At 48.5% G+C, this 13,297-nt stretch overlaps 1 protein-coding gene across 5 annotated transcripts in view; it reads left to right on the top strand.

Moving 5' to 3' along the window:
- The window catches only part of DDX31 (DEAD-box helicase 31), a 147,228-nt gene that overhangs the window by 13,669 nt on the left and 120,262 nt on the right, over positions 1 to 13,297 (top strand). The window lies entirely within an intron of this gene.

Genomic DNA, 13,297 nt, shown 5'->3' with positions numbered 1-13,297 from the left:
AGTGTGTGGCCTGCTTTATGGGTGGGAAAGTTTATAATTTGTTTAAAGCCCATTGCGTCGAGGGAGGAGATGAAGGCTTCACATGAGGGTGAGAGGGGGGCGGTTATCTACGTGGAGATTGAATTCTCCAAGTATGATGGTCGGTAAATCAAGGTCTATGTTTTCTGCAAAAAATTCAATGAGGGGGGAGGCGTTGCTTTCCAGGAGTCCAGGTGGGGTGTAGATTAGGCATATTTGAAGCTGGGAAGATTTAAAGAATCCAGTTTCATATTTGGGGGCGGTGTTGACTATTTGAGAACTTAGTCTAAGGTCTTTTTTGGCAGCAAGGAGAATGCCACCTCCTCTTTTTTTTTTTTTGGGTCGGGGTATGGAGAAAATGTCATGTGTGTGCGTGGGTAGTTGGTTTAGGAGTGTGATGTCAGTTTGTTTGAGCCATGTTTCAGTGATGGCACAAAGGTCTGGTTTAGAGTCTATAAGGATATCATTTAGAATGTGAGTCTTTTTCACATTGAAAAGTATTAGGGAGAATAATGCGAGGCCCATAAATTGTGTGAGGGGGATGTCATGATGGGGATCAGAGATCTTGTATAGTTGGGTGGGGTGATAGTGAGGGGTTTACTGAGGTTGCGTGAGGTGTATTTAAGTATGGGGATGGTTAGAGTTGACAACATTGTGTGGGGGTTTGTTCTGGTTTAGGATACAGAAAGACAATGGGTAGAGGAGGGATCAGCTTCGAGGGGGGGTGAGGGGGTTAAGAGTAAGGCGGGGAAAGGTTGTTCTATCTCGGGGGGAGTGGCGCAGGAGGTTTCTCTGGTGGGGATTAGCTGGAGTTCTTGAGGGGATTTGCTGTTGGGGAAGCTGTAGCTGCAGCTCTAATTGGGGGGGGAAGAAGGAGGGGGCGTCAGGTTTAGAGGCTGGATGAGCAGGGAAGAAGGGAAGTGGCTTGTAAGTGGCGGCACTAAGGGGCGCACAAAGGGGCAGGCCCCTTTGGTCGCGCTCCTTGTGCGCGCGACGCCTGCGGTCGCAGCCTACTTTTGTAACGAAGGGGGCCGGCCGAGGTGATGTTGGGGAGGCGGTCCCAGCATGTGGGGAGGGTCTGGCTTGCCTGGATGGTCCCCGGATGGTGGCGGTTGCGGCGTGTGTCGGTTTTGAGGCCTGCTCCTGACCTCGATGGGCCAGCACCGATCGTGCAGAGCAGGGGAGCGGAGGTGAGACCTGCGAGCTGTCGAGGAGGGCCGTCTGCGGTCGCGGCCTACTTTTGTAACGAAGGGGGCCGGCCGAGGTGACGTCGGGGAGGCGGTCCCAGCATGCGGGGAGGGTCAGGCTTGCCTGGAAGGTCCCCGGATGACGGCATATCACATTGCAAGGAAGGACAACATACAAGCAGACTTCCAAAATCGATAGCGCATAGATCCAGGAGAGTGGGAGGTTTCGGACCAAGCAGTGGATCTAATTTCCCACAGGTGGGGAACTCCCCTCATGGACTTGATAGCAACGCCAGACAATGCCAAGGCTCCATGATTCTTCAGTCGCCGAAGGGATCACGGTGCAGAGAGAATTGATGTGCTGGTTCTTCCCTGGCCGGCCTCAGTTCTCCTGTACGTATTTCCTCCTTGGCCACTGGTGGGCAAAGTTCTTCGCAGGATGGAAGTTCACCCGGGGAGCATGATCCTAGTGGCTCCTGAATGGCCCTGGCGTCTGTGGTTCGCGGATCTAATCAATCTGGTGGTGGACAGACCACTACGACTCTGACATCTACCCCGTCTTCTTCATCAGTGTCCTATATTTTTCAACCAGGCAGATCACTTTTGTCTAGCGGCCTGGCTTTTGAAAGGAGGAGATTGAGGAAGAAAGGGTACTTGGAGGAGGATATCACTACGCTACTGCAAGCTAGAAAGTCGTCTACTTCTGTCTCATACGTTCAGGTATGGAGAGTATTTGAGACATGGTGTCATGAGCGAGAGATTCTGCCCAGACATGCTACTATTGCTCAGATGTTGAGTTTCTTGCAAAGTGGATTGGCCAAGGGCTTGTCTTTCAATTCCCTCTGGGTTCAGGTAGCGGCCCTAGGTATTCTGGTCGACAGCTCGGTGGCATCACATCCGGATGTGGTGCATTTCCTCAGAGGAGTAAGGCATTTGAAGCCTCCTGTCCGCCCCATATGTCCGTTGTGGAGTCTTAACTTGGATCTTCGTGTCTTGTGTGATCGGCCTTTTAAACCCATTAAAAAGGTGATGTTAAAGGACCTCACATTGAAGATGTGGTAGCTTGGTAGCTATCTGCTCGGCTCGCAGAGTTTCTGAGTTGCAGGCTTTCTCTTGTAGGGAACCTTTTTTGAGAATTTCTGACTCTGGGGTTTCTCTTCGAGCAGTCCTGTCTTTTTTGCCAAAGGTGGTCTCAACCTTCCATTTGAGTCAGTTGGTTGAGCTTCTGGCGTTTCCAAATTTGTCTGAGAATGATCTGCACGCAAGGGAGCTTCGTTGCTTAGACGTGCGACGATCTTTGTTACGCTATTTGGAGGTCACGAATTCTTTCAGACTGTCAGATCATTTATTTGTCCTTTGGAGCAGTCCCAGGAGAGGTCAGAAAGCTTCTAAGACATTTGCACACTGGTTGAGAGAAGCAATTTCATCTGCGTACATTTGTAAAGGTCGATCCGTTCCAGAGGACCTGAAAGCACATTATATTAGTTCTCAAGCGGCTTTGTGGGCCGAATGCCAGTTGGTTTCGCCCCAAGAGATTTGCAGAGCTGCTACTTGGAAGACACTCCGTACTTTTGCTCGCCACTACTGTTTGAATGTTCAGGCTCCAGAAAACTGCAATTTTGGCAGTGGCGTACTGCGCGCAGGATTCGCCAGGTCCCACCTGGTTTAGGGAAGCTTTGGTACATCCCATGGTCTGGACTGATCCGGGTACATACAGGGAAAAGAAAATTGGTTTTTACCTGATAATTTTCATTCCTGTAGTACCACGGATTAGTCCAGACCGTGGTTTATGCCTCCCAGCAGATGGAGTCAGAGAAAAACTTGATGGGCACCCTCACTTAACCTGGTGTGCCTCCTGCATGTTATGGTTTTGAGGTGTTGGAGTGGATTCTTGGGTACTGTGTGGTAATGACCATGCCCACAGGGAGGAGCCCCGTGAGGATCAACAGTACTAGGCTAGACTCTAGACACGCAAACACAGAGATGTCTTTTATTATACAGCAGAAAGATACCACCAGAGGTGGCAGTAGTGAGGCAGCAGTCCAGGGACCCTCGGTGGAGGAGACCCATCTCGCAATGATAGTATAGGGACTGCAGAATGCAGGTTCCTAGTGCTGATCTGTAGATGAGATAGACTGACAATGTAGAGTACTCACTAACAGGCCGATACAGTACAACCTGTTAGCCTGTCGTTGGAAACGCGTTTTCCCTTACCCCTTATTCAATAAGGGGCAGAAAACACGCGTCCAACCCGCCAAAGCTAATAGCGCCCTCAACATGCAAATGCATGTTGATGGCCCTATTAGGTATGCGCGCGCGATTCAGAAAGTAAAATGTTCAGCCAAGCTGCACATTTTACTTTCAGAAATTAGCGCCTACCCAAAGGTAGGCGCTAATTTCTTCCGGCACCGGGAAAGCGCACAGAAAAAACAGTAAAAACTGCTTTTCTGTGCACCCTCCAACTTAATATCATGGCGATATTAAGTCGGAGGTCCCGAAGAGTAAAAAAAGTTAAAAAAAAAAAAAATTTGAATTCGGCCCGCGGCTGTTGGGCTGAAAACTGGACGCTCAATTTTGCTGGCGTCCGGTTTCCGAGCCCGTGGCTATCAGCGGGCTCGAGAACAGACACCGGCAAAATTGAGCGTCGACTGTCAAACCTGCTGACAGCCGCCGCTCCTGTCAAAAAGGAAGCGCTAGGGACGCGCTAGTGTCCCTAGCGCCTCCTTTTGCCCGTTTTTACCGCCGGGCCTAATTTAAATACTGAATCGCGCGCACCAGCAAGTGGCCGGTGCGCGCGGGACTTTACTGTATCGGTCTGCTAGTTGGTAGCTGTATAGTTGGAGATCCCAGCAGGCAGAAGTAGTTGAATACAGGCAGGGAGAGCAGGCCCTCGAGGAGCAAGTACCTGATCCTTGATAGGTACCTGAAAGAAAGCAAAGGGAGCCTGAGGAGCGGGTACCCAGGTTAGAGAATTACCCCAAAGGGCAGAGAGAGCTTCCAGCGGCAGCAGAGAAGCGGCAGAGTAGCTTAGACCGGACAAGTCCAATCCTTGCTAACTCGAGTTGTTAGCTAACGAAGGGCAGGCTAAATATTCGGATGGCGTGACGTCACTCGAGGGGACTGCCCTAGAGGTTCCTGCCATGACGTGGATAAAGACGTGGGTGGCGGATAGCCTTGCCATTGCCGTTCCGGGGACGCCGGAGAGAGCGGCATGCAGACGTGGCTGTAGCCATCTTCCCAAGGCTGGCGGGGAGAGCAGAGAGAAAGGTGAGGCACAGCGATCGAAGCCGTCTGAGACCAACTAACGCAACACTGCATCCCTTCAGTATAAGTGAGGGTGCCCTTCAAGTTTTTCACTGTCTCCATCTGCTGGAAGAGAGGCATAACCCACGGTCTGGACTGATCTGTGGTACTACAGGAATGAAAATTATCAGGTAAGAACCAATTTTCTTTTGACTACCACAGCTTTTGCTGATGTTGGGGCATCCCCTCGGCCTATAGTGTCTCTGGAGGGGAGTGGAGTGGGAGGTGAGGCAACAGTCACTTCTCCTCCCATGTTTCAGAGGGCAGAAGCTTCCCCGAGAGAGAGAGATTGGAGAGAGCAAGTTTGGGCCTATGGGCTTTGGTATAACTCCATCCTCCTCCTGGGTGGAATGTTTCCAGGGCCTGCAGACCTTTCTGCAGGGGTGCCTAGCGAAGGCAAAGCAACCTACTATGTAGGGGTTGTGTGCTCAGGCCTCCCATTTGTCAGTAATAGCAGGCAAATGCCGCAGGGAGGCTGTCCTTGGTAATGTTCAAGGGGGTGTGGATCATGAGACATCGGAAGATTCCTAAGGGGAATTGACTTTCTCACCTCTAGAAGAGGGAGAAATTGCATATGATTGAGAGCCACTTCAGACTCTGCTCAGATTTTTTTGTTTTTCACAGAGATGTCTTGCTAAGTTTGACTCAGGCCCTGAACTCTCTTAATGTGGCCAGAGGTCAATTTTTTTTTTTGTATTAAAGCTTTTATTAGCAAACAAAGAGAAGTACAAGCATTCAGTGTACCCTCCGCATGAGTACATTTAACCTCCAACATCATACTGGTACACAAGTGATCTGTCCCCCTCCCTCCCCCCCCACCACCACGTATACAACTAAAACTACAGTCATTGGTCAATAGGTATCATTGGATCACGCATCGTAAATTAGCTTTATACACTGCGTTCAAGAGCTAGGGACGCTTACAATTGAAAAACAGTAGTACAAAGAATGAATAATAGGCTAACCATCTCAAAGTTATAACTTAAAATAAACAGAAAATAAGAATGTCTAAGGTGTCTGCAGACCCCAGTGGTTAACGAGAGTCATAAGTCTCATACCACTGCATGAAAGGGTTCCATACAGCCTGATAGGAGGGTATGCGATGTCGCCTTACAGCTGTGATATGTTCCAGAACTTGTATTTTATGGAGACGTTTAACAATGATGTTCAAAACAGGTAAAGTAGTGCTACGCCAGTTATGGGCCAAGGCGAGACGTGACACCATATATGTCTGTTGGCAGAGGCGCTGCAGAGGAAGGGAAAGGCCTTCTATTGATGCGCCAAGAAGAGCACAGGAAGGGTCAAGTGGCACCTCCTTTCCCACCAGCAAGGAAAGCCATTTGGTAATCTCCTGCCAAAATGGAATAACAATGGGACAGCTCCACCATATGTGCAAATATGTCCCTAGTTGACCACACTGGCGCCAACAGTCAGCAGAGGATGTGGGAAACATCTTAAACAGCCTCGAAGGAACATAATGCCATCGGTACAACATCTTAAAACAATGCTCTTGAAGGTTTGCGGATAAAGAGCATCTGCGCGCATTCAAAAAGCGATCCTCCCAGTCCTCCACCGACCAGTTCAAATTAAGATCCGCTTCCCAAGCTGAGGAGCACCCAAGCTTCGTCGTTGGCGCTCCCTGCAATAGTAGATAGATTTTGGAGATTGACTTTTTAAGTCCATAGGCGGATGAACAATATGATTCAAACATGGTCCTCGTCGGGGTCAGCTGATCTTTTTTTAGGATAGTGTCAATAAAATGTCTCAATTGAGCATATTCCAAAAATGGCAACTGTACCGTCGGGTATTTAGCTTGCAAGATTGGATATGGTATTAACCGACTGTCCTTTAACAACTCGCCGATGTTCAAGATATCCAGGGATTTCCACACTGCAAAGGCATTGCTAGGTAAACCTGGTGAAAAGTGAGTATTATGAAAGAGGCCCGATGAAAAATGGTACGGACGAGATCCCACGATCTTCAACTTCCAGCGAGTCCACACCTTGATTGTAGTGGCAAGGGGGGGAGAAATAGTAAGCACCAAGCGCCACGTCGGGCGAGGCTGCCAAAACAGGTCGCGAAGGCTCATGTGCCCCACTATATGTTGTTCAATATCTTGCCAAGGTGTTGTACTAAGTGATCTATTTTGTAGTTGAATGACCGTCCTTAACTGCGCAGCCGCGTAGTACCACTCCAAATTCGGTACTCCCAGACCTCCCGTGGCCTTGGAACGATATAGTACTGTCCGCGCCACCCTGGGCGGTCTTTTCCGCCAAATGAAATCAAATATCTTCCTCTGAAGTGTGCGAAGAATGCTATTGGTCAAGTAGATGGGTAGCGTATTGAAAAGATATAATAATCTAGGAAGGACGTTCATCTTGATGATGGCTATGCGCCCGAGCCAGGAATGAGGAGTCTGGTACCAGCGGAGCAGATCACTCTCAATAGCCTTAAGCAACGGTATATAATTAATGTGATACAATTGGTGAACATCTGCCCCCAAGTAAACTCCCAGGTATTTTAAGGGTTTAACCGTCCAACGAAAAGGCAAGCTACCCTGAAGATCTCGAACAGATGGAGCAGGCAGGTTTAGGTTCAGTATTTCCGACTTCTCAAGGTTGACTTTGAAACCCGAGACCGCACTAAATCGCTGAATGGCTGTCAACACGGCAGGTAGCGATGAGCGGGGATGAGTTAACGTAAAAAGGATGTCGTCAGCGAAAAGTGTCAGTTTATAATTATGGGCACCCAGTTGCACTCCTGTAATGTCGGTAGCTGCTCTGACGATAGTGGTGAAGGGCTCCAAAAAAAGAGCAAAAAGCAGGGGCGATAGCGGGCAACCCTGTCTCGTGCCTCGCTCGATAGGAAAACTGTCCCCATAGCCTCCATTGACCTTCACTTGGGCCTTTGGACAGTCGTATAGTTGATGGATCCACTGTAGAAAGTAGTCACCGAACCCCATCTTAGCAAGAGTATGGAAGAGGAAAGGCCAATGAACCATGTCGAACGCTTTTTCAGCGTCGACAGCCAACAAGATACTTGGAATGTTTTCTTTTCGAGTCCACCAAATTAGATCTATTGCTCGTCGCACGTTATCGGAGGCGGACCGGCCTGGAATAAAGCCCGCTTGATCTGTATGAACTAGAGACGGGAGCAGAGAGTTAAGCCGCACCGCAAGGATACGGGCCAGCAGTTTTAGATCCAGGTTGATAAGGGAGATGGGCCTATACGACCCGCAAAGAGAAGGGTCCTTTCCCGGTTTAGCAATGACTGAAATGCCAGCGGTGTTGGATTGTGGCCCCAAGTGCGCACCACTTCGCAAACTGTTAAACATAGCAACTAGAGGTGACACCAAAGTGTCTGCAAAAGTCTTATAGTATTTACTAGTAAGGCCATCCAGCCCCGGAGCCTTGCCAGATTTGAGGAGTTTAATTGCTTGATGAGCTTCCATCAAAGTAATCGGTTTATCCAACAGTGCTCGCTGGGACTCCGTTAGAGTCGGCAGATCCGCTGTTGCCAAGTAATCTTCGATATCCTGTAATTGAATGTCTTGTCGAGATTTATAAAGCTCAGCATAAAAGTTAGTGAAACTCTGCTGGATATCCGCTGTATCAGTCATCAGGAGACCCTGAGCGTTCTTAATTTTGGCAATACTGTTTTGCAACAAGACTCCTTTAAGTCGCCGAGCTAGTAGGCGACCGGCCTTATTGCCCCCCTCAAAGTACATTTGCCTCGTAATATTCAAAGCATGAGCAATTTGCGCTGAATCCAATAACTGCAGAGCATGCCGAACCTCCGACAGCTTTTTATAAAGGGAGGCATTGGGGCTCCGCATGTGTTGACGTGTGAGTTCTGTGATATCCCGAAGCAGCGTTGTCCGTTTTTCTTCCCTTAGGCGTTTACAGTAAGACGCACGGGAGATAAGCTCTCCACGAATAAAGGCCTTGGAGCATTCCCAGATAATTGAAGGTGGAGAGGTGCCGGCGCCCTGGTGGTGAAAGAATTCTTGTAAGGACCGCTCTGCCTGTTTGATATACTGCTCATCCTCTAATAGGCTTTCATTGAGGCGCCAATAGCGGTTGCCCCTGGGAGTCTCCATCAGATTAAGATCCATCCACACCGGGGCATGATCACTCCAAGTGATCGGTTCAATCTCCACCCTGCGCACATTATTCTGCAGTCGTTTATCAACAAAGAGGTAGTCAATACGTGTATATGAGGCATGGGCCTGTGAGTAAAATGTATATTGTCGAGATCTCGGAGACCGCTGCCGCCACACATCAACTACATTCCATGACTCCAGTAAATGAAGAAGGCTGCGTCTAGTGGGCCCCTGAGAGACAGTCGTCACATGGGATGCATCTAAGTGAGGCCTCGGGGTTAGGTTGAAGTCGCCTCCCACAAGCAACTGGTGATCTGTATGGAGAGTCAGACAAGCCTCAAGACCCCGTATAAATTGCAGCTGGGCTGAGTTGGGGGCGTAAACATTAACAATCGTTAGTAAAACCTTTCCCAATCGCAGGGTTAAGATTGCTATGCGACCATCAGGGTCCGTGTAGGAATTTAAAACTTCATGAGGGATGTGCGCAGATAATAATATAGCTACCCCTGCATATTTAGAACCCAAGGAGCTGGCTGCATGTATCTGTGTCGGGAAGTTTTTATGGCTTAAATACTTCACGTGTCTAGGTCTCAAGTGCGTCTCCTGAATCAGCGCCAAGTCAATGCGCAAATTACACAATTCCTGGAAAAGTAATTGTCGCTTCCTATGAGTCCGCAGGCCCTTGACATTCAGAGTTAGCATTCTAAGCATGACACCTTAAGTAAATTGCTAATATAGCATCCCCACATGCATTCCCCACATTTCGTATTAATCCAATGTTCTCTAGAGCTGCTGTCCTCCAAGATTCATGAAAACGAACATGGTAGTGTTCCCCCAAAATCCCCGTTACATGTTTACCTTCTGCCAAACCAGTCTGGCAGATTACCCTCCCCTTGGGGGCCTTAGCGCGCTCGGAGATCAACATATAGCAAGTCCGAGCCCCATAGAGGTCCCTCACCCTGTTAAATTAACATACAGCAACAATATTGTAATCAGAACATCAGAGAGCAACAAATACAAACTACAAAACAAGCTAGTAAATTCGTCAGAAATACGATTATGATAAGCAGCACTCAGAAACAATATACCATCAGCAGATATTCAAAAACATCCCAATGAAAACAGGTTATATTAAATTTGTGAGCAACAGTCTCCTCGAAACCTTATTCAGCCCTGATCATCCATGGTAGTATCATGAGCCAAGGACTGTCGGCGAAGGCGTCTACGTCCATTAGGCGCCCTTTGCCAACGAGGATAAGTCTCTCGTGAAGAGGGGCCAGCCTGAGCCTTAGGGATCGTAAAGTTAACTGTGAGTCCCGCCGACTTCAAGGCTTCAGCTGCCTCTGAGAGAGATTTCACCCGATATGAGGATCCTTGATGCGAGAAGAACAAGCCAAAGGGAAAGGTCCATCTATACCGAATCTGGGCTCCCCGCAGCACACTGGTGGCCTCCCGTAATTCAAAACGCTTGCGTAAGGTACTGGGGGCCAGATCTTGATAAATGGAGATGTTGTGACCCTCCCATTTCCAAACGCTCTGCGCCCGAGCGGCTTCATAGATCCGTGTTTTCTGTGTAAAATCCCGGATGCATAAGATAATGTCCCTCGCTTGATTATCAGATCTCAAACCAAGCGCACGGTGCGCCCTGTCAATAATAAGTTCAGGCTCCGACGAAGCAGATGCTGCTAACTGCGGTGTAGTACCTCCAGTGATAAAAAACAAGCAGATTTTGCGAGCAACCTCCGGCACATCTTTATAGTCCTCCGACTCGGGGACACCTCGGATTCGTATATTATTGCGTCTCGAGCGATTCTCGAGATCCTCGAATTTGTCCTGTATAGCCTGGGTTTCATTTTTCAGGTTTAAATAATGCGTAGTGTGCGACGCCATTTTGTCTGCATGGCCCTCGACTCTGAGCTCTAGCTCATCAACTCGATTCCCGAGTGCTGCCATGTCCTCCTTCAGCTCAGACATCGTGGCGAGGAGCTCCATTTTATGTTGCTTCATATCCCTGCGAATGTCCATAAACCACCCTCGTAGCTCGTCGCGGCTGATAACATCAGCTATCTGTAGGGCAGGGCCCAAGACCACCGGATTTTCCTCGTCTCCATCGCCATCTTGGGAGCCAGGAATCAGCGAGTCCCCTTCAGCGGGTGGATCTGGTAGTAATTTTTGATAGCTGTATTGTTTTAAATCCGCTGTTTTGCGTTTCGCTGCCATCACGATTAACTCTGTGCCAGATTAACAACAGTCGAGAGTCCAAAAATCAAACGTGCGCGCATATAATCAGGGTTTAGGGACCCCTCAGTCAGGAGCTCAGTCCTCACACGTCCATCCCCTGCGCACGCTCAATAGCGCCCCCCAGAGGTCAATTTTAAGTTAAGCATCCTGATTCTTTTCCCCCATATCTAATTCAAGAGATAATGGATTTAAAGAAGTTAAATGTGGCTCTTAAGGTTCCCCATTTCCGCATGGAAACTGAGTTCCCTCATAGTGGTGGAACGTAAGGGAGAGTTCTTGGCTTCTCTCACCTTGACAGAGGCATATCTGCACATAGCCATCAGACTGGAGCACCAGAGATTCCTGAGGTTCATGGTCCTAAGAGAACATTTTCGGTTTTGATCCCTTCCCTTTGACTGGTGATGGCTCCATGTACCTTCACCAAGGTGATGATGGTGGGGGCGGCCGCATTGCAAAAGGAGGGTGTGTTGGTGTATCCATATGTGGATGACTGGCTCATTCGTGCAAAATCAGATGACCTCTTTCGACTGTCAGTACAAAAGGTACCGATGCGCTTGAAGTCTCTAGTATGGGTGGTGAACCTAGCAACGAGCCATTTAGTCCTCTTACAAACTCTAGAGTATCTGCAGCTCAGTTCGACAAACTGGCGGAGAGAGTGTTTATCACGGAGAGAGATTGCAGAGTCAGATTAGGTTTCTGCTAGAGCTTTCAGTGCCCAGGGTCTGGGTCTATTTATAGGTCTTGGGTTCTATGGCATTGACATTGGAATTAATGCATTGGGCATTCGCACATATGCGGCATCTCCAGGGGGCTCTTCTCTCCCACTGGAATCCGCTATTCGAAGAGTTTCATCTTCCTCTTCTGTTAGAGGGGTAAGCCAGGGACAGTTTTTCATGGTGGCTTACTCGCACCAGTCTCGAGCGTGGTGTGGAATTGGAGATTCTGAATTGGATAATAGTCACCACCGATGCAAGCCTCTCTGGATGGAGGGCGGTGTGGCAAGATCAGTTGGTGCAGAGCCAGTCATCAAAGCAGGAGGCTTCATGGATTATCAGTCTGTTAGAGACAAGAGCGGTGCATTTCACATTGCTTGCCTGTCTGCGGCCATCCAGTACAGATCCTATCAGACAATGCAATGACAGTGGATTACATCAACCATCAAGGCAGAACCAAGAATCAAGCAGGGGCTCGAGAAGCCTGTGAGTTGATTCTCTGAGCAGAACAGCATTTGGATGGCTGGCAGTCTCTCACATCGCTGGAGAGAACAACATTCAAACGGATTTTATCAGTTGGAGAAAGTTAGACTCCAGGGAATGGGAGCTGTCTGAGGCAGCGATGTGTCTCATTCACAGAATATGGGGCTATCCTGACTAAAGAGAATATCAAGGTGTCGCGGATTTACAGCTGCTGAACAGAACATGGTTAAAAGGAATCGGTGCTCTAGTGCTGCTATGGACTTGAGTGATTCTTCTTTGTCTTCCTTCCAATGGCCTCTAGTGGACAAGGAATTACAGCAGAAAGAGAAATATTCAGGCAATGTGATCCCGGTAGCTCCAGAGTGGCCACATCGACCATGCTTCCCAGATCTGATCAACATGGCCATAGACAGGCCCCTGAGGTTTGGATATTGGTCGACTGTTTTCCACCAGGGCCCAATATTTTTGGGTCAGGAGCCTCATGTCTCTCGCAGCTTCGCTTCTGAGAGGAGACAACTGAAACAGAGGGGATATTCTGAAGCGATTATTTCCATCTTATTGCTGGCTAGGCGACTACTTACATCCTTGACGTATGTGTGAATTTGGAGGATCTTCGAGTCCTGGTCTGCTGTTGATGGAGTGCAGCCTCAGTCTGTTTAGGCTATGATATCACATATTTTGGCTTTTCTACAGAAAGATTCTGGTCAAGGGACTAGCCTTTAACTCTCTGAGAGTCCAGGTAGCAACACTGAGTTGTCTCTGGGGTAAGGTGCAAGTGTATCCTCTGTCCGCATATCCGGATGTTATAAGGTTCTTTCGGGGAGCTAAGAACTTGAGTCCTCAGTTGCAGAACATTTGGCCTTCTTGGAATCTGAATCTAGTCTTTAGAGGATTGTGTGACGCTCGGTTTGAATCACTAAAGAGAACTACGGTTAAGGACTTGACTCTTAAAGTGGTTTTCTTGGTGGTTAGTTGTTCAGGCAGGAGAATTTCAGAGCTCCAGGCATGGACGTGTTGTGATCCCTTCCTACAGATGTCTGATTCAGGGGTTTCTTTATGCATGGTGCCTTATTTTCTGCCTGAGGTAGTCTTGGTGTTCCATCTTAGTTAGACAATAGAGCTTCCAGCTTTTATGGATTTGTATTCCTCTATGCCTCACGCAGGGGAGCTTAGGCTGTTAAATTGGAGGAACGCATTATTGAGGTATCTAAAGGTCACTTATGATTTCTGTAGATTGCATCACCTCTTTG

The sequence above is a fragment of the Rhinatrema bivittatum genome, chromosome 8, assembly GCF_901001135.1.
Source record: "Rhinatrema bivittatum chromosome 8, aRhiBiv1.1, whole genome shotgun sequence".
Lineage (NCBI taxonomy): Eukaryota > Metazoa > Chordata > Amphibia > Gymnophiona > Rhinatrematidae > Rhinatrema > Rhinatrema bivittatum.
Note: the sequence above shows the minus strand (reverse complement) of the source record. Positions and strands in the feature narration are given on the sequence as shown.